This window comes from Peromyscus maniculatus, chromosome 5 (genome assembly GCF_049852395.1).
Source record: "Peromyscus maniculatus bairdii isolate BWxNUB_F1_BW_parent chromosome 5, HU_Pman_BW_mat_3.1, whole genome shotgun sequence".
NCBI classification, from domain to species: Eukaryota; Metazoa; Chordata; class Mammalia; order Rodentia; family Cricetidae; genus Peromyscus; species Peromyscus maniculatus.
In genome coordinates, this window is record NC_134856.1 from 125,324,740 (window position 1) to 125,348,576 (window position 23,837).

The 23,837-nt window shown below is 43.7% G+C and overlaps 1 long non-coding RNA gene across 1 annotated transcript; it reads left to right on the plus strand.

Moving 5' to 3' along the window:
• Nucleotides 1-2,393: 2,393 nt before the first annotated feature.
• On the plus strand, nt 2,394-23,018 carry LOC121829600 (uncharacterized). The gene is made up of 4 exons (XR_006072581.2): nt 2,394-2,860; nt 10,991-11,099; nt 19,474-19,597; nt 20,839-23,018. It is a non-coding gene; the product is annotated as an uncharacterized LOC121829600 (long non-coding RNA).
• The last annotated feature ends 819 nt before the right edge of the window (nt 23,019-23,837 follow it).

Here is a 23,837-nt window from a genome sequence, read left to right on the forward strand (position 1 = left end):
ACCTGTGCTCACACTTGCATCTGCACTCACATGCACCCTCACTCACACATGCACTTGCACTCACATGCACCTGCACTCACACATGCACCTGCACTCACATGCACCTGCACTCACACATGTACCTGCAATCACACATGCACCTGCACTCACACCTGTACCTGTGCTCACACCTGCACCTGCACTCACACATGCACCTGTGCTCACACATGCACCTGCACTCACACCTGTACCTGTGCTCACACCTGCACCTGCACTCACACATGCACCTGTGCTCACACATGCACCTGCACTCACATGCACCTACGATCACACATGTACCTGCACTCATATGCACCTTCACTCACACCTTCACTCACACATGCACATGCACTTACAAGCACCTGCACTCACAAATGCACCTGCACTCACACATGCACATGCATTCACACATGCACCTGCACTCACATGCACCTGCAATCACATGCACCTGTAATCACACATGCACCTGCACCTGCACTCACATGCACCTGCAATCACAATGTACCTGCACTCACATGCACCTTCACTCACACATTCACTCACACATGCACATGCACTCACAAGCACCTGCACTCACAAATGCACCTGTGATCACACATGCACATGCATTCACACCTGCACCTGCACTCACACCTGCACCTGCACTCACACATGCACATGAACTCACACATGCACATGCACATGCACTTGCACTCACACATACACTAACATGCACCTGCACTCACACATGCACCTGCACCTGCACTTACACATGCACCTGCACTCACACATGCACTCACATGTACCAGCACTCACACATGCACTCACATGCACCTGCACTCACATGCACATGCACTCACACATGCACATGCACTTGCACTCACACATACACTAACATGCACCTGCACTCACACATACACTAACATGCACCTGCACTCACATGCACCTGCACTCACACATGCACCTGCACTCACACATGCACCTGTACCTGCACTCACATGCACTCACATGCACCTGCACTCACACTTGCACCTGCACTCATACTTGCACTCACATGCACCTTAACTCACACATGCACCTACATTCACACATGTATGTATCTTCACACAAAGACTTGTACACACATCATTTAAAATAAATAAAATAAATTTTTTATATCTTGGAAATCATGACTGCGGTGAATTCTTACAGTTTGTTATTGTCTTGGCATCCTTTTGAACAGAAATTAGATTTTATCACTCTAGAAATGCCACTCATCTTGACAGTTTCCAGTTCTTTTCTCAGTTCCCCAAACTCAACTGGGTATTTGCCTTATTCAACTATAGGACTTGACTGGCTCAACTGGGTATTTGCCTTATTCAACTATAGGACTTGACTGGCTCAATTGGGTATTTGCCTTATTCAACTATAGGACTTGACTGGCCACTGGCCACATACCCTATGTGGTCATGAGTGCAGTGACTGCCTCACAGGTACAACATGTCTCCATGGAATTCACAACTGCTTTCTCTACCAGGAATATCCAATGTTTTTTTTTAAGGGGTAAATTTTTCTTTAGGGATTTATTTACTTTAATCTTATGTGCTTTGGGTTCTGCCTGCATGTGTGTCTGTGTGAGGGTGTCCCGTCCCCTGGAGTTAGACATTGTGAGAGGCCATGTGGGTGCTGGGAACTGAGCCCAGGACCTCTGGAAGAACATCTAGTACTCTTAACCACTGAGCCATCTCTCCAGCCCCTTAAAGAATGTACATTTTTGTTTGCTTGAGACAGGGTTTCTTGGTGTAGCCCTGATTGTGCTGGAACCTGCTCTGTAGACCAGGCTGGCCTCAAACTTACAGAGATCCTCCTGCCTCTGCCTCCTGAGTGCTGGGGTTAAAGGTGTGAGCCACCACCGCCCAGCTTCAACTTTTTGACATCGGAACACAACATGTTCATCTACAAAGCTCATATTTGAGAACTATACAATTGAGTTAACCAAAAACAGAAAAAAAATCACAAAAATAAGTAAGTTTATGTTTATATTTTAAGCAAGTTTATGATTTATCTGTGTCCCGTGTGGCTTATGGGCTGCAGGATGCACATGGCTGCCTGGAACCTACCAACTAGAATTCCTCTTAGGAATTCTGCTCAGATACAAATCTGGATTCCAGTAAATATTAGAGTTAATTCATATTCATTCTCTCTCTCCCTCCCTCCCTCCCCCTTTCCTTCTCTCCCTATACCCTTTTTCTTTCTCTCCTTTCCTCTCCTTCCTAATGGAACACGTACGTGACTGATGGCTCCCTCCTCTCCACAGCTCCTGGGAAGCATGTTGCCCTCCCCTCTCTAGGGTCTGTGAGCAGTGTTCTGATTCTCTTATATCATAGGTCTCATCGAGTTCCTTCCTCTGTGACTCATCTGACTAACACACCCAAATCTAACCCCTTTCCTGGCCAGGGCTTTCCTGGGGAGTAGCTTTCTTGGGTAGGAATAAGTTAGACACTGTTCAAACAAAAGCTACAAGGGTGTTGACCAGTCTGGACAAGTCCGCTGTGAGCGGAGCCCCTGGTCCAGCATTAGACACAAACTGGACTTGGAATTGCCTGAGAGGCGGCACACCTCTGGACTGGGCTGTGAAGGTTATCTTTAAGGAAATGCTGCTGAGGAAGAAAAATCCAGCATGAATGTGGGTGGCATTATCCCCATGGGCTGGGTGCTTGGACTGAACAGAAAAGAAAAAAAAATATCAAGTCGTGTGAGTATCTGCATTCCCAGACCATGCTTCCTGATCTATGGGCATAGGAGAAAGCAGCCGTGTGGTCCTGCTGCCCAAACTGTGCTGATCCTGTTCTGTGCCTACCTCGCCAGGATGGACTATGCCACAGTAAGTCCTCCTTCCTTAACTTGTTCCTTGACAAGCAGTGTCACACAGTGAGAAAAGCCACCAACATGGAAACTTTCTTCATACCAATTTGAAGGGTTTGGGTGCTATTTAGTTTTGTTTCTTCTAAGGATCATGATATAATATACTTCCATAAAGACTGGTTGTCCTTTATTTAATATTAGTAGTCATTGGTGATTATTGCCTAGGTAATCAATAGTTTGTATTGGGGTGATCTTGTCCTCCCAGGGAGCATGGCAGTGTCTCAGTTTTGATCATCATACCTTGACAAAGGGATGTTGTAGGAATCTCATGGAGAGGGATCTAGAAGGATGCTAAATGCCCTACAACAAAGGGTCATGTAGCCCACAGTGTCAGCAGTGCAAAGCTGAGAAACTTTGGACTGGATCTGTTTGCTCAATGTGAGGTTGTAAAGGATTCTATTCTAATGCCATGGCTCGTGTTTTATTTATTAGCCAGAATAGTCATATAAAGGAAAAACTTCCGGCCCAACTATTTGGTTTCCCCGAGGTAGAATTCGTCCGGTAAATGTCAGTAAATGCTTGATTCTTTCACTTGCCAGTTTTCAAAATAACAAGGCAATTTCCTCGGTTCTGGAAATAACCAATGGAGTTCTTCTTTTAAGAAGCACTGAACTTGGGAGTGTAAAGCACTAGATATGTTCCACTTGTTTTGGGAGCTCCTGATGCTTAAACTATCCCATCTGGACAGTATGAGCCTGCCCGGTCAGTTCCTGAGTCCGTGTGATGTGCCCGGGCACCCCAGCCTTCTTTGAAGAGTGTGCTTGTATTCAGGACCAAGCAAATTCTCTGAGCTCATCCTCTGTGCTACTCTCCTCAACAGGAATCAGCCACTTTCCCAAGGAGGTTCCTGGAAGTGGTATTTAATGGTTACCATTTCTGTCCTAAGGGGACTCACACATTTTAAAACATAAATATTCCTTAAAATGGTGTATTTTTCTCTAAGAGAGGAATTTTGTGAGTTATATTTTACACATAGGAAAACTGAGGCACTTGAGAGAGCGGCTCTGTCCCAACTCACATGCAAAGCAAATGGAAAATTTTGAAAGAGAGCAATGAAAGTTTCGCTTTCTTAATCTGTAGGCCTGGGTGGGAGTAGATGGTCTCAACAGCCCAGTAATGAGAGGTCAGAATCGACCAGAGCTGCAGAACAAAGAAGACATGGGGATGCCAGCTGCGTGGGTGGTCCTCTGGCCCAGGTGAGAGCCCTCCGGCTCCTTCTCCTTCTGGATATAGCACTTGTGGGTATGAGGCAACTTTGCCTGGAAACCGGAAACCAAGGGCAAAGACTTCTGCAGGGAAGGGTGTCTTCAGGGATAACAATCCACAGGACACATGAAGAGTGTCAACTTTATCAAACATGTTGGAAAACAAAGCATCTTTGATAATAAAGATCAAAAGGCAGCATGGTGGTTTACATCTTTATTCCCAGAACTTCTGGAGACCGACTGTGAGTTAGAGGCCAGCCTGGGCTACATACCAAGTTCCAAGCCAGACTGAATTCCACAGTGAGAACCCCACCTACAAAAAAAGGGGGGGGGAATTATACATATCATATAAATTAAATTTTTATATGATGCATGAATGATGATAAGGCCAGGCTTGGGTTGTTTTGTATTTCTCAATGACATCCTCTAATAATCTGACATGCAGAACCCTGTTGTCCTGGAGAGACAAAAATAATACAGTGGTCATTTCACGTCCCATCATCCCCATGGCATCCAGTGAGCTACTTTCTCCTAGGCTTGGGTTGAAATACACCAAGGCACCTTATAGAAAGAAGTGATAAGAGTCACCACCATCACAGAGGGTGGCATGCAGCATAGCCACCCAGACAGTGATAATTGTCACAGCAACTAGACTCACTAAGACATCATCGTAAATCCTCTTACCTAACTTCTTCGGGATCTTGGAATGCATTGCATGGAATCTGCCTGCTTCTATTTGTTCTTTTATTATTATTATTAAGAAATTTTCTATTCATTTTACATACCAACCACAGATCCCCCTTTCCTCTCTCCTCCTGCCCCCCAGCCTTTCCCCCTAACCAATCCCCCATCCTCACCTCCTCCAAGGCAAGGTCTCCCATAGGGAGTCAGCAGAGCCTGGTACATTCAGTTGAGGCAGGTCCAAGCCCCTCCTCCCTGCACCAAGTCTGTGCAAGGTATCCCACCATAGGCATTGGGATCCAAAAAGCCAGCTCATGCACCAGGGACGGATCCCAATCCCACTGCCTGGGGGGCCCCTAACCAGTTCAAGCTAAACAACTGTCTCACCTATCCAGGGGGCCTAGTCTAGTATAAAGAAAATGTGGCACATATACACAATGGAGTACTATTCAGCAGTAAAAAAACAATGATACCATGAAATTTGTAGGCAAATGGATGGAACTAGAAAATATCATCCTGAGTGAAGTAACCCAGACTCAGAAAGACAAACATGGTATGTACTGACTCATAAGTGGATCTGTTTGTTCTTGACTCCTCTACATGCCCCAGAGTTTTCTCTCACTAGCTTGATCTATGAAATGCCTCTTAAGTTCTGGCTGCTTCCTTCGCTGGGAGCAGGATTTCCTCCTCAGCCTTTGTCTGATCCCGGCATGCAGTCACTCAGGCTCATCTATAAAGTACATACCACATCAAGGCACTGCACTAAAGACAAGCTAAGGCAGGAAGTGTGGAAGTGGCTGTCCCCAGTGCAAAGCAAGGCATGGGTGTGCTGGACAAAATGCAAGAGCAGTGATGAAATTGTCAGCTTGGCTTTTGTACTGTCGCCAAATGAAGGCGGTCCTAAACAACGTTAGCCATGAAGATTAGTCCCTGTGAGAGATGTTTCCCTTCATTTCCCACCACTGGCATCTCATGGACTGGAGAGAAATCAGATGCTTCATGGTTCCCGCCCTCAAGTTGCCAGTAGCCTCACCGATAATAACATCAGCTTGATGAAGTGATAGGGTGGTGATTTCAATTTCAAGGGAAGGGTTTACTGGGGAGGAGGCAAGGAAGCTTACCTTCATAGGACCAGGCAAAAGAGAAGAAACAGACCCACAGCAACACTGAGGCAGGACCTGCATCTGAACCACACAGTTCCTGTGATAGAACTGAGGATGTACGTGCACCGTGATGCACACCAGAGCAGAGTCATTTCCAGGAGAACCTTTGTCCTGGTGCTAACGACGACGTAACAACAAAATGTCCTTTTTCCCTTATACCCTTCCTGGGCTATAATTAAAAGGCTGTGTGTATTGGCCGCTTTTCTCTCTTGTCGTTATGGCCAAATACCAGACAAGAAGCAACTTAAAGGAGGAAGGATTGGGCTCGTGGTTTGATAGGGGACATTCCATCATGACAGGAAATGCATGGCTGCTGAAGCAGCTGGGTCCTCTGTGGCCCTGGCAACAGAGGCAAGAGACTTTGCTCACATCTCAGTGAATCAGGAAGCAGAGAACTCGGGCCAGGAACAGAGCCAGTCCATAACCCTCCAATCCCACCACAGGCTCCATGTGGTAAAGATTCCACAGCATTCCAAAACAGTGCCACCAGCAGGGACCAAGGTTTTAACACATGGGCCAGCTGGGGACACTTGACACTCAAACCAAAAATGCTATACGGTCTACAGATGTGAAGTAAATTATTCAGTGGCTTTTAGTATATTCCGTCAGGGCCAGTTTTGGAATCTCTTCCTTATTCTAGAGAGAAACCCGCATCACTTAGCCAGAATATACCAATCCTTCTGTTGTTAAACAGGGTAGAGAGAGAGAGGAGATAATTGGGATTGGGTTGAGTATATTATTCTCACACCTACCACTGCCCAAGGTCCAGCATAACACATGCAGATGTACAAACACCCATCCATCCTTTCATCCACTCATTCATCTTCTTGATGCAAGTATGGAGATCTACCTACACCTCCAGGACCCTCATTCTTCACCAGCTGCAGCCACCCAAATGCATCCACTTGCACACCAGCCCACCCACACACAGACGTTGCTTTCTCACCTTGGCGAGGAACACTTGAGGAAATGCAGCAGGCATGGGCTTGGCCTGAGGCATATTCACACATCTGGGCTTTGTTCCCTGGAGAGTGTATTGGCAGCTCTGCCCTCAGATTTCCCAATTCTGGGCTTGTTCATTATTTCTGCAAGCTAATTGCCTTCCCCTCTGAATCCTCATTCTTTACCTACCTACCCCACCAAACCATCTACTTTTACTTCCTTAAGATGGACAAGGCCAAGTTGTTCCCTACAACCACAGCGGGATCCTATGAAGTGTTTAACAATGACATAGTTCTTTGAAGTTCTTCTAGACCTGTACAGGAAAGAGAGCATCGTCCTCATTTTGGAGATGGGAAGTGGAGGCTCCTAGAGCTTTTGTGCTGTTTCTGAGCCTGTCCCACTCTCAAATGGGAAAGCTCACTTGACAGTGGAAGGCTGTGACGCTGCCATCAGTGAAGAACGCTCACACAGGGAAGCTTGCTTAGCTCCCAACAGATCGGGGTGCAGGATTCACAGAGCATGTCTGGAGGGCCAGCCAAGTCCCAGGCCCCCTGTCACTGTCTGCCTTAGGTTAGAACTTTCATCTTCATGATCACAATGTCTTCTCCAGATTCTAGCCTTTTATCAGAAAGACAATAGCTTTTCTAGAAGTCCTGTTCGGTGCATAACTTCGTCCATTTTCTATCGCCCTCACAAACTACTAGAGATTGGCAACCTATGAGTAATAGAGGTTTGCTTGGACCTGAGGTTCTGAGGACTGGGAAGTCCAAGAGCAGGACACTGACATCTGGTCAGCATCTGGCGAGGAGGTCTGCTCAGTGTGTTGTAATGTGACAAAGGCATGACACAGCAAGACAGAGCCACTAATGTCACCGTGAGGACCTCACGCTCATGACCTCATTGAATCCTACTTATCTCCTAGAGGGCCTCCCTCCAAACACCATTAACATATAAATTTGGAGCTTAAATTTACAACAAAAAATGTGGACATATCCAGGCCATGGCAGGAGGCGTCACTTCTATCCCACTGGCTCCTTGCGAATTTGTAGTGTTTCTGCTATAAACAAAATCCCTGCCTGTTAGACAAGAGAGAAAGAGAAGAGATGCTGTGAATGAGACACACGAGGTTGAGCTGATCTTTCTGACCTTGTCATTGCACTTCACCCCTGAGCAGAATTCAGTTCCTCTGACCTCTCATACGCAGCCTGCACCACATCCAAGCCTGGCGGCCTCTCCCCTGATCACCAAGCTCTGCTGGACTAAGCCAGAGCCTCTATTGGCTGTGGACTGAATGACCAGTCCCATAGAGAGCTGCTAGGGACCCAGCCTGACCTGACTATAGCCATCTTGAGCCATTAAATCTGCCCCTGTGTAGCACTGGCCAGTTTTCCTCACATGACTCCCGAACCATAAAGAGGGGGACTGGTGTCCTTGATATTACTTGGGATAAGCCAGGTACATTCTGACTTGGATAAAGTCTCTTTTGTCCTGACAGTAGATAAGCTTTTTCCTTTTGAGTCACAGGAACCAGCTGTTCTTGCTTGCAGCCAGACCCACACACTTCTGTCGTACGTCCCTGGTTCATTACATCCTGTCTGCCTCCCTTCAGTCTCTGGCTCCTTGGAGCCAGTTCTCCTATGGACTGGGGCCAGGGAAGAGGTGGGTCATCTTATTAATTTTGCTGCTGGCCAATGTCCCCACTTTGAGAAGAGTTAGAAAGCCCCGGGGATATGCTAGATGGCCTCCTGGCTCTCAGCTTCCCAGCACTGGCTGAGCTGCGGGTCTTGATGAAAGAGCATCCAATGTGCTCATTCCCAGATGTGCTACGAGCCCCCTTTGAAGAAACCAGACTCACAAGGACTCTAGCATAAATTAGGTCTTAATCACTATTATGAGATGAGTGGGAAGGGACCAAGGGAAGAGTCAGGAGAGGGAAGAAACAGAACTTCTTAGATGATGATACAATACAAAGCCTAGCAGAAACAGCCAAGTTCACAGGGGGTTTATGGCAGACACATCTGCCTTACACTCCACTCCCTCTTGTTGGCGGGCCCAAATGCCTAGAAGTTTGGCTGTGCGATAGGAAGTTTGGCTGTGCGACATTTTCCCAAGAGAAAATGGTGTATCAGGGTTCAGCAGCCCACCCCAAGAAGCCCGGCTCCTGAGGCTGGTCAGTGAGGGCAACATAGTGTTAAGCCCTTCCATGTTCACCTGCTGAGAAGCTTGACCCCTCGACTCCACTAGGGTCAAGTTCCCTGAACTCTCTGCGCATTAAACAAGGAGAAGCCTTGCTCAATAGAAAGCGATCTTGGATTTTCAGCAAAGACACTTGAAAATTGTGGCCCCTGGGGAAAACTGTAATACTGTGGTACTGGGGAGGATGCGGATGTCCAGAATTCTGACTTCTAGACCTGGATTCTTGACTAGCCAGAATGCTTCCTGCCCATCCATTGGCTGCCTCAGCTTGGAAATGAGGATTTAAATTAAGGGAGATTAAAAACCACTTCTGTCCCCAATTCTGTGTGCTCAAGTGCAATAAAGCATGTGGATCTTCCTTTCTGCATGAATTCTCTTAGAAAACACGACTCAAAGATGCTCAGGATAATGACGGCTGAGTGGTTACCACAAGCCCTTGCAAAGCACTTTACCCTGTTAACTCTTAATCCTCACAGCAATTCTATTATAGAGTGATATTAGCAGCACAAATCGACTAATGAATTAACAAGAGTATGGAGAGATACATAGCCAACCACCGCAGGTCTGCTCAGGTAGGCCAGTCAGCTCTCCGGTTTAACAAGCCCAGCACTGAACCATTGCCTCTCCTCCTCTGCCTCATCCAAGCATACTCTTCCAGTTTTCCTCTGCTAAAATAATCACAATCCCACACTGCCTACTCTCCAGGCAGAGAACCTGTGTGGCCCCCGCCCCCCACATTCAAGTCACCACAAGAAACGTCATCCTTCCTTCCGAATACATATGGAAGCGACAGCCTCTCGCTACCCACAGTATGGCCACTCTAATCACCTCCACTGCACATAGTCTGGATGCTTGCAAGAACCTTCTTGCAAGAACTCTGTCCCAAGCCTTCTGCTCACCCTCCTCACATGCACAGCATTCAGTCCGTATAGAAAGGAGGCTCGCCAATGTAGCACGGATCATCTCTGTCCTCAGAGCTTTTCGGTGACCTCCCGTCTCACTGCGGCCGAGATCCAAAGCCTTTTACCTGTAAGGTCTCCAAGATGTCTTGCACTCTCCACCCCTCTGGTACCCACACCAGCCTCATTCTCATGGCTCTACCCCCACCTCAGTCACACTGGCCCCTCTTCTTCCTCAAGCACACGAGGTCCCTCCTTCTCTCAGACCTTGCTGGGACTGCCCCCCCTCCCCCCCCCCCCACACACACACACTCACACACGCACTAAGCTCCTTCCTCTCTTCCTTCTGGACTCTACACCTTACTGGTCTGACCAGGCGTAGTAGCTCCTCCCCCGTATCTGTGTCCTCTGGCTTTATCCTGGTTTATTTTCCTCTTCGGTGTGTATCTATGTCTGACATATATTATATGATATGTTTATTTCCATTCCCACTTACTCCTCCCAAAGTTAAGCTCTACGAGGACACGCTGGCTACTGTGTTCACTGCTAAATCCTCAGGATCTGGAACAGTGTCTGGTGGCATTCACATAACAACTCAACAGACAAAAGTGGTCTCCGTTATCTAAATCTATTTTTTTAAATGTGTGATTAGTGAGTTTTGGCATAGCAAGAGCCCATGATCTCTCACATTAAAGGGGGGTAAATAATGCCTTTTGTATGTCACCTCTGCTCTTTAATTACCTATAACACAACCCACTGTGGATTTCTGAATGATACAAGGCATTTAAGCCACCAATTACCTAATTATTTGACTCTTAATGAACTCATTAGTGAGTATGTTTGTGATAGTGTGGACTAAGGCTAAAGGGATTACATTCTCCTACATCAAGGCGAATTCACATACCATAATATAAATAAACAATAAAGTGATTTGTTAAAGACAGATAATGAATGCAATATAATTGTCCAAATAAACTTTTAAAAAGCCATTTATTTACTGCAGGGTTACCTGTGAGAGACAGAAGCTGCTGTTACTGTAACAATTACGGTAGAGAGAAGTTGAACAGCGCTGGAGGGTGAAGAGTCAATCCCAAGGCGCGCTCATTTCCCAGGTGAGGAATTTTATGCTCATTAGCAGGTACTTTTCAGTTCTTGGCATTCGGAAGTCTCGCATAGATGCCTGTGAATCACCATCAGAAGCCATAAATGAGGCAATGGAATTATAACAGCGAACATTCAAAATAGACATCTGTTTTAACCACGTGAGATATAATTAATTATCCACACTGGGATAATTTTGACACTGAGAGAAAAATAAACAAACACTATATAATTTTTAAGGGTACATTTGTAGATTGACAAATTGGTTTCACTAATGGTAGGTCTATAAAATCATTTAAGTCATAAATCATTGTCAAAGCTAAAATCATTTCTCAAAATTAAAAGGGCAATGTACATTAAAGCAAAAGTTTTAAAGTTTATTAGATTGATTTGTCTAGATAATTTGGAAACAATATTAAGCAGACTATTATCATCCCTGGTTCCTAATCACTTATTGTAATAATTATGTGATCATTTCCATGTCTGATAACATGTTGTTAGCATTTTTTATAGAATATATCTCAATATATGGATTATTTTCATAAAATTGCCTACAATCTTTTTCAGTGTTCAATTGTGTATTTCCTAAGTTTGAAGTTACTGAGACTCAATGGACCATATGCATTTAATCAAGAAAACACTCTTTTTAGAACCTAGCAGTACTGGGATCAAAGTGAGGGCCTTGCACCAGTTGGGAATGTGCTCTACCACTGAACTACCACCCCAGCAAGAAAATATTCTCTCTACAGTGCTGAAAGACCTCACGAACTGAGAACTATTCCTACACAATAGAGTATATTTTCTATTCTAACTTTTCTTATTAAAATGTGTTAATGTCTCAATTAAAATCTTTTCATGGGTTTGTCCTTTTCCATTTTTTCCCCCCTGGGTGAGCTCCAGGCTTGTGATCCTCTTGTTCCAGCTTGCAGAATACTAGACACACACCGCCATGCCTGGCCCTTTGCTTGTAGTCTATCATTGGAAGAAACAGCTCTTATCTCTAAGAAATAAAAGCTGTGCTTTATTGGGGAGCAAATATGAGCAACCATGGCGAGGAACACACATTTAGGTCTCCACAAACTTAATGTTCCAATGAGGAAGCAGTTTCATGGAGTTTTTATAGTAAGAGAATTTTACAAATAAATTAGTAACAACATCAGGAAAGTGGTTTCCAGCAAGGTGAGGATCCTATAGACCTCAAATGCTACCTGACGATAGTCTTAGCATTGGGATTGGTGGAAGCTCCTTGTCTGCTTAAGTAAATAGATTCCAAAGGCTGTTATCCCTTAATCACAGGATGTTAGTATTGACGAAGGGCTGGGAAAGGAATAGTTATTTAGGGCTAAAGCTAGCCCAAGGTAAGGTGTAATTAGACCTGCAGCCTCTGGACCTGCAACATTCCAACATCTCCACAGTATCACCTCCACTCACTCAGTCTTTGCAGACACAGCTTCTTTCCAGGAATTCCCATTCATGATCCAGAGAGAGTTTCTCTGGCAAATGATTTACAAAACAGAGCTTATCAAGTAAGCTATCTGTTTATGATTTTTAGAACAGTTTTGCCAAATTTAGACGCCAAAAAAAAACATAGGCATTCTCCGTTTCATTCCGTTCTGATTTAGAATTCACTTAATTACAGAAGCGTCAGCAATAGATCAAGACTGCAGAGCAACATTAATCCCAGATTCAAATGATATGATACTATTGGTTTGACACTTCCTTCACTTTCCTATGTAGAAGTTCTTTTTTTTTCTTTTTAAAAATTAGCTTACAGAGAATCAAGTGTCACTGTGGCTCTTACAAACAAAATCTGTTTTTTGCTGCTTCTCTCCACTGCTTTCTCCTCCCCCGCCCCTCCCCGAGTTCTGTTTTCAACAATTACATTTCCCTAAAAGCCTCAAGAGCTGAAGTTCTTTGGCTCGCAATGCGGCTAATCCTTGCTTAAGGATTACCAGCTGATTCGAACAAAATGCAAACATTTAGAGAATGCATTTATTTAAAAAAAAAAAAAAAAAAAAAAAGGTAAAAGGTCAGTGTGCACTGTGGTATGCTGGAGTTCATTTCCAAAGTAGCCTTCCAGGGAGGGCCCAGCCTTTCCAAAGCCTAAGAGCAAGCAGAAAAGCTAGAAATACTTATTCTGCCATGTGCAGCGTGTTTTCAATTCCCTATCATCTCGATCACAAATATTTTATAGTTCAATTTCTCTGTGTATAAATAGAAATGTTTATGTCTGTCAACTGTGGTTTCTATTTGGTTAGGAGACTCTCACAGCTGATTTGGGTGCAATTATAAACTATGAATACACTGCATCCAGTTCCAAATAGTTTCTGTTCCATGGATTTCTTAACTTAGTAATAACACTCTCTCTCCCACTTTGCTGGGCTCCCTCAAATCCTAAAGCTGCTGCAGCCCTGTCGCACTTGTCCTCAGTTGTCTCTCATCCGTCTTTTCTTTGACAGAATGAACATCCCAAACCTCTACCTTCAGCCTCTAACTTGAGTGGGGGGAAAATTAAGTCAAAACATTGTTTCAACTAATTGGTTTTCTCATGGAGAAACTGATCTAAACAAGCATTGTTTAACCTCCTGTGAATGGAGCCTTTGGATCACACTAGCAGCATAAGAAAAAATATAAGCAAAATTAACGTGCAAGACCATCTTTTTTTTTTCTTATGAGAAAGTCATACTTTCCAGAGTGGCATAGAAACATATTGATACATGCTAAAACTAATCTTTAAATAACTTTTTAAAGAAGATTTTGTCTTCTGAATTTACATGTGGTCAGAATGTTCAAGCCCTGCGCCTTACGACCCCTCGGCATGCCAAAGGACGACAGGCATGTGGCAAGGTTCACATTCATCATCCACATGTTTGAGAAATGGTTATTTGGTATTTGAGTTCCTATTAAATGTGCCTCCTTTGTTTTTAGCTGAGAGAGATTGCATTCGTTTTGAAAAAAATCACAAGGAGGATGAGGATGAGGAGATGTTTCTTTTGGTAAAGCACTTGCTCTATGTGAGCACATACACATGCACACATGAACACGTACACACGCACACACAAATACACCCACTCACAAAGTCAAAACAAGGACGGAAAATCTATTATCTTCATAAATAGATAAGTGCAGCCATCCCTTGTTGTCTGGTTTTGGATAACATCTTGTTAACACTGGATCCAGGCTCTGCTCTATCAAGCCCTAGGCCACACCCTGTAAATCTCCATTGTAACACTTACTCACTGGCTCTGTTCCTGTAGCAAACCCTGACCAATACACTGGCCTTGGACTAATGAAACAGACGCCCCTCTGAGGCCTCCAGAGGCAATCAATTGTGCCGACATCCTGACTAACCTCTGGAAGTCTGAAGGGATACATTGCTATAGTTTTAAGGTAACCACTCTATGTTGCTTGTTATGGCAATTATGGGACACCAGTGAGGCCCTCTCTCCACGGGTGATCCTCACAAGTCCTCAAGTCTTTTTTTTTTTTTTTTTTTTTACTTACATTGTACACAGCCACATCTCTCTGGTTGGGCAACTGGATTCGTGCAGTTGTTGAAATCCTTAGACTTGACATAGGAGCAATTTCAGCATCTTTTTTTTTTTTTTTAACACAAAGAACTTTGGTACCCACAAAGGCAGTTGGGGGGCGAGGTTAAGTTGATACAGATAGTTATGGTTGTCTTGGAAACAGGATGACTTTTGATACATCAGATCTTCTATGTGGACTGTTCTCCAAGTCCTTAAAGTACCCTCTCCCAAATTCCTTGAGAAATGAATGCATAAATTGATGTCCATGACTTCGTAAAATGTCCAGGAACTTGTGTTTTCTGATCATCTCCAAATGTCTTTCTCTGCTTTAGACACACTTATTGTTCCTCCAAAGCATACCTCACAGAAACAGGAAGTTGAGGGATAACTTTCTGAAGGCCTAAGGAGAATGGCAACAGTTCAACACTGAACTTGAACCTTAGGCGCCATTCCTAAGATGCCAGGGACTTCCTGCCTCCAGCTGCCTTTCTCCTCGTATTGCTCGGCCACTCTCTATCTAGCGCTCCCTTCTCTCTGTTCCTTAACAACACATGAGCACGTTCCCCGGCCTTCTGAAATCTCATCATTTGCCCTTGGACATGCTATTTAACCTTTATGTGTAGCAGTTTCTTCATTTGGAAAATAAGGATAATAGTATTCAGCCATAAAGTGGAATGAAGTTTAAAAGAAAAAGAATAAAGCAGCAATACCAGTTAGAGCCTCCATAGACCTCAGAAACGTCGAGCTAAATGAGAGACATCCCACAAAAAGGTCATGTATCAGATGCTTTTGTCTATATGGAATGTACAAAGTAGGTAAATTCAGAGAAGCAGGAAGCAGATTGGAGGGTACCAATGGTGAGAAAGTTAGGAAAGAAGAGGGATTTCTTAATGGCCTACTGAGTCAATAGGTTGGATTATGTTCCTAGAAAAGGCAAAAATGTAGGTCCAAACAGCTGAGAGTGTAACCGCTATAGTCAGAGGTGGTCCCCGATGCAGTACTACGGGCATCATTTTAAGAAGCAGGAATTTGGACACAAATATGGACAAAGGGATGACAGTGTTCACATACACAGGACAGAGGCTTTAAGATGAGCACATTGGAGATGCAGCTGAAGGCCAGTGATCAGCAAGACTACTGTCCATGCTGGAAGCAAGACAGAAGCACACGGAGATTCCACCAGCCACAGAGGAGGTCTAGTCTTACATCACCTGCGGTTCTTCCTGTCCACAGAACTGTGAGATGTCAATCTTCTGTTACTTGAAGTCTCTAGGTGTAGTGTTTTGTTACAGCAGCCCTGAGAAGCTAATATGAGGGAAGTGTGCTTTCCTCTGAGGTGATGAAAATGCTCTAGAACTAGAGGGACAGTCACAAAGGTGGGCCTGTGTTGAATGTCATTGATTTGTCCATTCTAAGTGGCTAAATCTATTATAAATTTTGCCTCAATAAACGTGTGTGTGCTTGAGTGTGTATGCACATGCACACACACACACACACACACACACACACACACACACACACACACTAACACATACCGTAGTGAATTGTTGTGAGCTTTCAGTGGTTCAGCCCACAGGAACTTAGACACAGATCCTCAAATGCAGAAACCGCTTGATGAGTGGTGTGATATTTTTTAGTCTCCCTACAAACTTGGCACCTTTAGACATCAAATAGGCAACAAGTAATTGTTTCCAAAGCTGTGTTCCTTTTTATGTAGAAACTTAGAGCTCTCTCCTGCTAATCTAAGCCATTGAAGATGACTCTGAAACATTTCACATCAACTCAATTTCCCAGGAGTTTCCCATCCAGAAGATGGATTCTATCCCCCCATTCATGCTCTGAACCTGCCACCAAGTATTCAAAAAAAAAAAAAAAAAATCGGGCCACATTTGTAAAAACTTCAATTGTTTCCATCTTGGCCTGTAGACAGTCTGCCTGTAAGAACGAGCCCACTTTACTTCTAGCAAGAGACAAGCACGCTCCATCGTCTTTCTTTCAGTTGCCCAAGTGGACTCAGACAACCCACCTGAGGCACCAGATTCCAATCGCGGAGTCACCGTCTTGCACGCAGTTTATTCCATTCGATAGGACACCCAAATGGGTGGATGGGCAATCTATTAAAGTGATTAAAGACCCAGAAGGAAATAAAGAGGATTTTTAAAACCCACAGAAAAATTCCTGACTCACTTTAAAGGCGGTCTTGCTTTTCCTCTTCCACCTCCAGGAACGACACAATGGGAGGGTGGATGGAAAACTTTATTGAAAATCCAGCCTTTGAGATTCGGTGTTTTGTGAAGTAGGAAATTACCATGGGATGAAAGGGAAGGGGGGAGGATTGTGCAAAGAACTAGAGCAATGGAAGGTAAAATTCAAGGAGACACATTAGGCTGCGATAGTCAATTTGAATCAAGTATGCCATAGATTTGGGGCCAGCATTTGTGATACGATATGCCTCAAATTACGTCTTATGGAACCATGGTCAATGTGGTACAGCACGTGTTGACATGCTGCATCTTCAGGAAAGCCCCCTCTCCAGTTATTAATACTTTATTGCTTTTATACTGGGCACCATCGGAAGGCATGTGGGGATGTTAGTGCAAGCTCTCAGCCTGGAGTCTGGGCACCAGCTCCAAGCCCTGGTTCCAGCCATCCTATCTCACACCAGATAGGTATTTGTGTCTGATTTGTTTTCTTCTCCACCAACATTCCCTCTGGAGTCTCCCTGTTCCTCCCTCTCCATTTAGGAGTCAGTTAACCCCACAATCAAACACTATCAGAGAAGCAATGGAAAATACTGTTTTCCAAACAGTGAAAGTTCAAGAACTATGTGGAATACAGGATTCCCACCACCACATTAACAGGCTGCTAAGAAAAGATCCCCCCCACTTTCATCTGTCATCACTATCACAAAAATGGAGCCTGCATCTATGAAAATAAAGAAATATATGTATACATTGTCTGAGGTAAGCCATGTGAGAAAATCTATGAGTCAAATTAATAATGATGATAAAATATAATGGTTAAAGTCATTGTAACCAACATTTCCAGTACACACAGGCTAAGCCTTGCACTGAGTAGTTATCCGTTTTAATCCTTCCAACCACCCAATAGGGTAAATGTCATCATCCCCATTTTGCAGATGATGTAATTGAGACTCCGGGAGCATCACCAAGTTCATGGGCCGTTAAGTGGAGCCAGCAGCCATCCCTCTGATTTAGGTTTATCTGATTCCAAAACCCATGGTTCTGATATAGAGTTGCCTGCCCAAATGCAAGTTTTCCCGTACCTGCCAGCCATTGGTCCTCAACAAAGTCATATTCCTTTTATTAAAGGAGGTGATTTTGTTCCATTTCTGTCTTTTAGTGTGACCAGGCCTGCCCTGCTGACATGGGCAGGGGCCTCTTTTTGAGAAAGGAGGTAGGCAAAGTGTGCTTGCTGACTGGGATTTAAAAGAAAAGCCCAAGAGTTATAAACAAGTGAATATAGTTATTGCAAAGACAAATAATAAAAACGGAGCCCCTGAATGTATTGGAAGAAATATCTGGGTGCCCTGCAGTCAAGATATAATTGCTAAAGAGAGAAAACAGAGGATTGAAAGAGATGGAGAAATCCAAGCCACAACTGTGAAGTTTGTCTAAGGCAAAGACAGAGATGAGTAGAGGCTTCCTTTAGATAATTAAAACTAGGGTCTTCCAAGATATGAAGTTAGACACCTGACAAATTATATATTTCTAATTTCTAATTCTTATACCGAGTGCCATAGGCTAGACAGCCTCCCAGGTATTAATGAAAAGCCCTCAGCAGGAGGCCCTAAAAATCACCGCAGGTGCCAAAGCTAACAAAACAGGCCCAGAAAACCCAGGAAAAAGAAAAAAAATGGCCGAGTAAATTCCTTTGATCGGTTGATTTTTAAGTTGGTCTCAAACTGACGCTACTTCCTTACTCTGTCGTATCTGAGTGTCTGTGCATGTCAGTATGTCCACATGTCTGTGCATGTCTATGTGTCTCTCTGTGTGTGGCGGGGTGGGAGGTAGTCTAAGACTATTTTCCAGATAGGAGTCTCTGTCTTTGAAAGGCACCTTATTATTCTTTGATCTGACATCACCCCAACGTTGATCTAAAATCTAATGACTTCCCACACTTAGCAAGACTGGAGCAGTTCCGGTGCTTAGACCAAAATGGATGCGCAGCCGGAGACAGGCGAACTCACTTCTGCTTTGGGTAGCTTGTGACACCCACTTCTAAGCCTGTAGAGAGCCAGGGTGTTAAAGAGCCGGGGGTGATAGGCCAGCACTGCCTAAGTCCTGCTTCCTGGCTCTGTCTTCTCCTCAGGCAGAACACAGGCTTTCTTCCAAACCTCTCCCCATGTCTAAGCCTGCTCAGCCCCTGCTGGTGGGGTATAAATTAATCTCAACTCTGTAGACAGCATTTTGGCTATGTGCATCAAAAATATCAATAATATCCTCTTCGGCAAACCACACAGAAACATAGTCTGCACAAAAGATTTATGCATGAAATGTTAATTACAGAATCATTTAAAACTGGAAGGAAAAATACAGTGTCCAATTATGGGAGGATGTTTGGGTAGATAATAATCCATCCATTTATATAAGGATATTTTTGTCATTAAAATGATTATGATATGCTAAAAGTAAAAAGGAGCTATGAATTCATTTACAGTATAAATTCCACCATAAAAATAGCACCCACAGGATGAAAAATGCCAAATATATTTATTTCCACTTAGCTGAATTATGTTTATACATAAGATGATAAAGGAAATAACATTTCTTTCTTAGGTATGTTTTCCTTTATTTTATCCAACTTTTATATGATGGATGCTAGTGTCTTACAGGTGCATAGAATAATAGAAGTGTCAAGTGGGAAGACCCAGGTCACATCCAGATACTCCACAGCTCCATGACCTCAGCCAGGTACTCAACATCCTGAACTAAAGGTCCCTCTCCAATGAAATGAAGGTAATTGTATTGATGAAAGGAGTCACTATGAGGAAGGCATTGACCAGCAATAAATGCTTGGTAAATGTTACCTGTTATTATTAAGCATTTATTGAGCACCTATTGCATGCAAATATCAGTACTATTGATACAGACAATGGCTCCTTGTTCTTAGAGAGGGAAAACAGACATGTAAACAGATATTGACAAATCCAAGAAGTAAGCTCTGTAGAAAAGGGAGATTTAGGGTACTGTAAGAGTGTAGAAGGAAATCCCAGTCATGTCAAGACAAGGATTTTCACATCCACTGTCCACAGTCATCGGTACTAGAATCTCTCCAACAGTTTGAAATGCAAATGTCATATACTCTTTGTGATGTTTAAAGTGACTTGGTAGGAAGCAAATATTCGCAGATTAACTGTCCCTGTAGGCAGGAGTTGGCAGAGACCCATCCTCTCAAGGCTGTGGAGCATTTGGAAGTCAGCACATGGCTGCAATTTGCACCATCCATATCCATTCTCACAGGGCACCTCTGAGGAAGCGGCTTCCATGAAAGCTTAGAGAGGTAGAGTGAGCTGTGTGAAGGCTTGGTCACCAGCATATGCTACAATAATGAAATGGTGAGACCTTTAAGAAGTGGGACCTAGTGGAGCTAATTAAACCATTAGCAGCAGGTAATTGAAGGGGATGTTGGGACTTCAGCCCCTTCCTGTCTCTCCCTGCGGTTGCTAGTGTCAATAAGCTGAGGACTCTCCCCAGTTATGAGCTCCTACCATGAGGTTCTGTCTCACCACAGATCCAAAGGCAGTGAGGCCATGCGCAGAAACATCCAAACCTGTGTGCCCAAACAAACCAACCTTCCTCCCTTGAAATCTTAATGTCTCGGGTATTTCTTCACGATGATGGAAAACTAACTAACACATCATGTTTTCACTTATTCTAGAATCTTTAGCACACATGTCATGTATCATTAATGACAGAGACTTTCTGAGAAATGCATTGTTAGAAAGTATCTGTGATGTCACTCCACCCAGTCATATAATCTTATGGGACCACTGTCATATATGCAGGCCATTTTTAGGTGACATATGACTACATATCAGAAAAAGGGTTATCAAAGGCAGAGGAAGGAGGAACTGAAGAAGATTAAAAAGGAGACTTTGAATCAGCCTAACGTGATTATCTATACAATAAATTTTGGATCAGAAACAGTTTCCCCATAATCAGCTCTATTTAATAGTGAATTTTCCACATTACTGTAGAGGCAAGAAGAGGTTGACACAGCAATATTCAAGCAGGCAACTGGGAAAGACCAAACATGAACCCCTAGAAAGAAACCATTTGAATAACCTGCTCTCAAGAGCTCATACTTTGTAACAAGAATCAAGGAATGAGACAGAGACTTCTTGTTGATCCCAAAGCTCCTTGCTCATGTACCTTTTCATACTTGCTAACTAACCTTTGACATTCATCTCACAACCACTTTTGAATCTACCAGCCATCAGTGAAGGCATCTTACTAGCAATATGGTCTGAAGAAAACAATCCTGAACTTGAAATCAGTTACCTGCTGTTGAACTTGATTCAGCTAGTGGTTGGTTGTAGGACTTAACAAGTGGCTTGAACGTCTCTCAACTTTAGCTTGATGGCTACCTCTTCAGACTGCTGAGAAATTAAACACAATGCATTATGTCTTTTGAAACATCCAGTAAAAAGGTTAGATTCATAAATATCACAGCCTTCTGAATAAAAGAATGGATTTTTAGAGATGCCAGCTACATCACCAACACCCTAGACTAATCAGGGGTCAAGCCTACTGACTGCTTGGCAATCATGCTAGGCAGTTGGACCATTGCTGAAGTCACTGACAGTGATGGTTAACTTTCACTGTCAACTTGACTAAACTTGTAATCAGTCACCTAGAAGAGACACCTCTGGACGTGTCTGTGAGAATATTTTCAGAAGGGTTTAACTGAGAAGGAAAGACCCACTCTGGATGTTGATGGCATCATCCCAGGTACTGGGGTCCTGTACTGAGTAAAAAGGCATAAAGACAGAAGTCTATTGAGAAGCGGCATTGATCTCTCTCTCTCTGCTAACCATCCTCCTTGATGTAAGCAGGCAGCCTCCTGTGGCCGTGTCTGCCCTGCCAGGATGGACTGACACTTGACTGTGCAAAATCAACCCTTCCTCCTGTGAGTTGCATCGTGCCTGCTTTTTGGTCACAGCAGTGAGAAGAACAATGAATACACCAATAGACATATTTTCCAATGAAATTAGAACCGCCATAAAAGGAAGAGTTTTCTTTTTCTGCAACTCGCATGGCTTTCATCCAGCTGGATGGATTAATCTACTGTTTTGAACATCTAGGTTAATAATATACATGGTTGACATGAAGACGTGGAGAACTGCTGTGGGATGAAAGCAAAGCTTTCCTGGGCCCTCCATTTCCGTGTTGCATCTATGATGCTCTGAATGGCTCTTGATCCACACATTCTTCTGTTGCCAAAACGGGCCTTCCTATACAATGACAGCCAAGCAGACGCTTAGCAACTTCCCCAACCGTCGCTGGATGCAGTGATTGTCACGAGTGATGAAATATGATTAGCAAATTACAGCTCTGGTGTTTTATTTTAAGGGCACATAAAGAAAATGAATGGATTGAGCTGTTTTGCATTTTTCAGTTGAATCATTTAAAAACAAGTGGGTAATGGAGAAGGCAAGAATGATGGCTGGAAGAAAAGGCGCAGAGAACACGCCACTTCACAGCCTATCAGCATAATTCATCCTCACCTCCTGTCCCCAACTGCTGTGTGGTGTTGCCGTACATAGTTAAACAGCTGCCATGTATTTCTGGCATCTTTATTTTAGTGCTAGATAAATTGGCCTGGATTTTTTTCATTTCATATAGAAATGGGAAAAAAATGACATGGGAGTCTCATCATAGCTTCGCACTGTGTTGTCGTGACTAGTTAGGTCACCCACAGGACTTGAATAAAGGACTCAACTCATCTTGTAGGTGAAGGATGTTTCCTGTCTTATGCCACATCTACTTTCCAATAAACTGCATTTTGGCAAAGCCCAGGGCCTGGGGGATCATGTTAGGATCTTTCAAACACCTCGTGTAGGAAACAACCTTGATGCCTTTGTTTCTATCTTCAAATCCTAGACTTAGAATTCTTTACGTCTGTCCCACACAGTTGGCTGTGAAACAAAATTCCATTTGCCCCTTATTTTTCCTTGATACCACTATAAAATGAGAGGCACAATCCTTTGGAAATAAATTTGGTTCCGAAATGACTGCGGAAGCACATTTAAGAATACGATATGTTTGCAATCTGAGGACTTGAAACACTGCCATGAGTTCAAGGCCAGCCTGCAGTGCAGTGATTCTCAGCAAAGCCTGAGCTACAGTGGGAGACCTTGTCTCCAAAACCAATGAAAGAGGCATGGGCTGTCAGAGGAAGGAAGGGATGGAAGGAGGAAGGGAAGGGAAAAGGGGAGAGAGGAGGAGAGGGAGGGCAGGAGGAAGTTTTACATGCATATTTCAAACGGTAAAGATATAGTACTCAAGATGACTATATAGGAAGGGAGACAGCATTAGACTCAGGCATGAATACAAGTTCTTCTACATACCAAACCTAAGTCATTTATCTTTACAGAAGTAAAGAATTTTTAAGTGGATTAAGAGGTATTACTTTATGGCACGAGTAGATTAAAGGGCATGGTAATATCTGGTACATGATATTATGATTATGAGAGAGGTTCAACGTTAGTATTGCGCAAGTTGAATGCACGGCTAAAACTGGGTTATAAGGCAGGGTGTTGAAGCCATACCAACAGGTAACGTGGCAGCGTTGTTTAAAATCGTTTCTCCTTTTCTGAATGTTTTTAAATGTAAGCCTTGCACTGTTCAGACTTATTCAAAATCTCTGACCTGTGGCTCAGTGAACAAATACCTTGCTGTGCAAGGGTGAGGACCTATGTTTGGACTGCCAGAACCCATGTAAAACTGGACACAGTAGTGCACATCTGTAATCCCAGTCCTCCTGTGGGGAGGTGGGAAGTGGAGAGAGGGGAACTCCTAGGAGCTTGGGAGCCAGCTCACCTGGTATAACCACAAGTAAACAGCGAGAAACCTTGTCTTAAACACAGGTAGAAGGCAAAAGGCTGGTACCCAAGGTTGTCTTTTTACCTCCATGTGAGCACCATGACACATGTGCATCTGTACTCACACACGACAAATACACACACACACACAC